The 4,003-nt window shown below is 35.0% G+C and overlaps 1 protein-coding gene across 4 annotated transcripts in view; it reads left to right on the top strand.

Annotated features, from left to right (window-relative positions):
• Positions 1–4,003, top strand: part of LOC106875852 (scm-like with four MBT domains protein 1) — a 75,222-nt gene that overhangs the window by 9,954 nt on the left and 61,265 nt on the right. For 3 of the 4 annotated variants that reach the window (XM_052973175.1, XM_052973177.1, XM_052973178.1), the window contains exon 2: positions 2,316–2,390. The exons of the other annotated variant lie outside the window; for it this stretch is intronic. The gene's annotated coding sequence lies outside the window, so the exon portion shown is untranslated. The remainder of the gene's footprint in view (positions 1–2,315; positions 2,391–4,003) is intronic. 4 annotated transcript variants of the gene reach the window in all.

Here is a 4,003-nt window from a genome sequence, read left to right as displayed (position 1 = left end):
CCCCCCCCCCAATCTTTGTTTAGAGAAAGAAATCATTATTTTCCTGAATAACCACTTCTGTCAGAATTGCTTTCATGAAAATTGACCTTCAGGTTTCTTGTCTTCAGCATGCATGAGATATTGCTTCAATTTTCTCTTCCTTAAATATTTTCCTTGTATTATGGAAGTGTTTTTATGGAGCTAATAAAAACAATTCTTGTTACGATGCAAACCACATGTCTCGCTTTAGTGTTTGCTCAGCTCTGTCCGTTTTCATTGAGAAATATTTCTACTCATCCCTTTGTCATTCTCACCATCACACATTGTAAACGAGCATGTATGTATGTGTGTATGTGAGTCTCTATCTTGCTAGAAACAACAGTAATCTCCTTCACATCACTAATCAATATCTTACAAAGAAGAAAAAATTTTTTAAATGGCCACTTTCATAATGTAGTCTTTCAGACTATTTGAAAAGCAAAAACTAGGATGGTGAGTTTGATGAGAGCTGATTGCGTGTTAGACAAAAATAACAAATATTCTTGTGGTTATTATAAATTGGTACTAAGCATATAAATACTTTATTTACTTTGCTTCCTATCTTCATTAAGGAATTATCAAATGATGAAAACAATATTTAAAGATTTGGCATCAGATTTTGGTTAGCAATGTTTTTTTTTTCTGCATATGTAAATGTACAGAAAAAAAAAAAAAATTATAAAATGTATCAAGTTTGTGCAAAAGCTTCTCAGTAGTAATTCATCAAGTTGAATTGAGTGACCACATCTCTCTGAGCAAGTTCCTTAGATACCTTGAACAATGGATTGCACTTAGAAAGTTCCCCTCTGGGGCACAAGTCTGGGCAAGATTGTTTATGGAAGACTAGCAGTCTTCACACCACCAATGTTATCTAAGGGAAAGGCAAAGACCGATAGCTGAGTGAACTGGGGCAGCATGAAATAAAGTGTCTTGCTCAAGAACACAACACAGACTAGTCAAGGAATCAACCTCACTACCTCATGATTGTGGGCCCGACGCTCTAACCACTGAGCCATGCACTTTCATGCATTACATGAATGATATATATAAAAAAAAAAAATTATTATGACAGGAATTTCTTACATGAAGCTAAACGGTAATGGATTCTACAAACTGTTTTATCAATTTTCTGTACCCATGCCAGCATGGATAATAGGCATTAAATGATCATAATTACACACACACACGCACAGGTTTGTGGAAATGTGGCTGTGTGGTTAAGGAGTTTACTTCCCAATGACATGATTTGGGGTTCAGTCCCACTGCATAACACCTACGACAAGTATCTTCTCTATAACCCTAGGCTGACCAAAGCCTTGTGAGTGGATTTGGTTGATGGAAACTGAAACAGGTTTGTGTGCATGTACACACGCATACATAGTTCAAATTTACAGAAAGCAAAAGATGAAGACAGGTGAAAGAAAAACAAGCAGGAGTATTATTTTAAATGCTTAAGAAGAATGGAAAAGTCATTGATATTTTGAGCCTATGCTCTTTGACAGAAAGAACTGAGAGAGAAAAAAATGTGTAGGGATTAACGGTTCAACATGATGAAATATATATACATATTTTTGTAATCTCTTTGTCTCAACAATACATGCCATTTGTAAATGAGTGTCGCTGTCACACAAACTGTGTCATTCGTTTTTCAATATTCTGTGTAAACATGTCTGGCCATGGGGAAATATTACTTGATTTGGAAACAGGTGAGGGTTGGGACATGAAGGGTATCCAACTGTAAAAAATCTGTCCCAATAAACTCTGTCTAACCTATACAGAGGGCACGAAAATGATGTTTTTATATATATACATACAAGGGCTAGGTTGCTATTTAGTTAGCTAAATTAAGGAATTATAGGTTTACTTGCTGAATTTATTTACTGATATTGTTTTTGTACATCAGGGTATGTGTGTTTCTTTGTTGTAGTTTAATTAATAATGTTAGTGTTTAATCCTTAGATTGAATGAATGTGGTGATATCTAAGGTATATTTGTTCCTAAACAACACTTATTTTAGTGCTGTTGACACCGCTGGATTGAATGATACTGCCCAGGTGTCGAAACCATAGTGATATCTGTGGGGCAGCTGATGATGGAGGTATGTTGGATTGTTGATATGGCTGTTAGTGTATGTGGAGAATAGTTTTATATCACATCCATTTGATATATATGTATATATATATATATATATATATACAGTGTAGAGTAATTGTATGTAGTTTTTGTTGAATATTTGAGTCTTTACTGTTTCTTCTTTACTAAGAAAACCTGTTTGGTAATTTTATCTACTTTTATAGTGTGACAAACTCACTGAAGATGAATCTAAATAGACTACTTGGAGACTCAGTAATAGAAAACACAAGAAAATATAGGTAAGCTTGCTTTTATTTTTATTCTACACATTTGCACTGTTGAGAAAACTTTGTAGCCTTAAGTCTAGTAAATCTATGATCTGATCTTGTGAATCTATTGTCAAAATTCATTTTGACCATGACTATTGCATTGTTTTTAACCAATGTGTCCCTTAACTTTCGAGGTGGTAATGTGTGATTTTAAGGGTATTTAACTATTTCTAGTAGGTTGGTTCACCAAATAGTCTCACAGGTAATTTCATTTCACTGTGTAGGACAGATTTACAATTTATAGTATGAACTGAGAGAGTCTTTACTTCATAGCTCAGTCTGTTAGAAATAACAGCTAAATCTCTCTGAAATCACATTTCTACTTTTTTTTTTTTTGATGAGGAGGAAGTATTAGATAATGTAGTTCTCTATACTTTTTAGAAGGCTGATTTATCATTGAGAAACCGATAGAATAAGTACCAGGCTTAAACAAAAGCACTGGGATTGATTCGTTCCACTAAAATTCTTCAAGGTGGTACTACAGCATGGCCACAGTCTAATGACAGAAGCAATTAAATGATAGATTAGATTTGATGTTGTGGTGGGTAAACACCAACAATATAACATTTAAAGTGTAGAATTTTTCATTGTAAATCTTTTAATGATTTTGACTTTTTTTTTTTCCTCAAGGTTTACACTTCATATTGTAATCTTTTATCTTACTTGTTCCATAGTTTGGTAAATATTTAAGGAAATTCCATCATTGTTTTCATTGTTCCATCAGCTTTTCTACACCGGCATGGGTTGGACTGGGCTTTTTGAGACAGTGTTTCATAGCCAGGTACTTTCCTTGATGCTAATCCTTTTAGTTACCTCTTACAGGGATATGGTGTACCTGTTATAAAAGCTGATAGACTCATGGCATCTGAGATGCAGTGCCTTGATATATTTTCTATTCAATGTTCTTGCTGGATTGGCCTGCTTGAGTGTATGTTTGGCTATGTGGGTAACAGATTCACTTTATGATCAGAGGGTCGTGGGTTCAATTCTACTGTACAGCACTATAGACAAGGGTCTTTTATATCTTGGCAACAACTCTTACTGCACAGGAACTGAGTATACTTGGTTCCATGCATGTGCACTTGAGACACAGGAACCAAGCTAACTTGTTTTTGATTGTGGGGTACTTTCCAGAAGTTTCTACATTTCATATGATGTAGTAAGCACTGGCCAATAGAAAAGGATTGCAAGAACTGATTTGCATGTGATTAGTGTGTTACATCTCCAACAAAAATTTAATCAGCACTGTGAAGGTTAAACAGAGTGTACTTCTTTCTGTGTACTCAGAGAGTGGGGGGTCTCTAGACTGAGAACACCAAGATGGTCTTTCTTCCTCCACCAATCTTGTGGAGGCACTGCAAAAATGTTCAAAGATGTTGTCCTTTTTCTGACTAAATATAGGTGTAACTGTGTAGTAAGAAGCTTGTTTCACAGCACATGGTTCTGTGATCAGTTCCACTTTGTGACACCTTGGGCAGATGTCTGCTATAGCCTCAGGCTGACTAAAGCCTAGTGAGTGGATTAGGTTGACTGAAACTGAAAGAAATCTATCATAATATATATATATATATATATATATATAT

This window comes from Octopus bimaculoides, chromosome 15 (assembly GCF_001194135.2).
Source record: "Octopus bimaculoides isolate UCB-OBI-ISO-001 chromosome 15, ASM119413v2, whole genome shotgun sequence".
Lineage (NCBI taxonomy): Eukaryota > Metazoa > Mollusca > Cephalopoda > Octopoda > Octopodidae > Octopus > Octopus bimaculoides.
The sequence above is the reverse complement of the archived record's forward strand: the minus strand, read 5'-3'. Positions and strand labels throughout refer to the sequence as shown.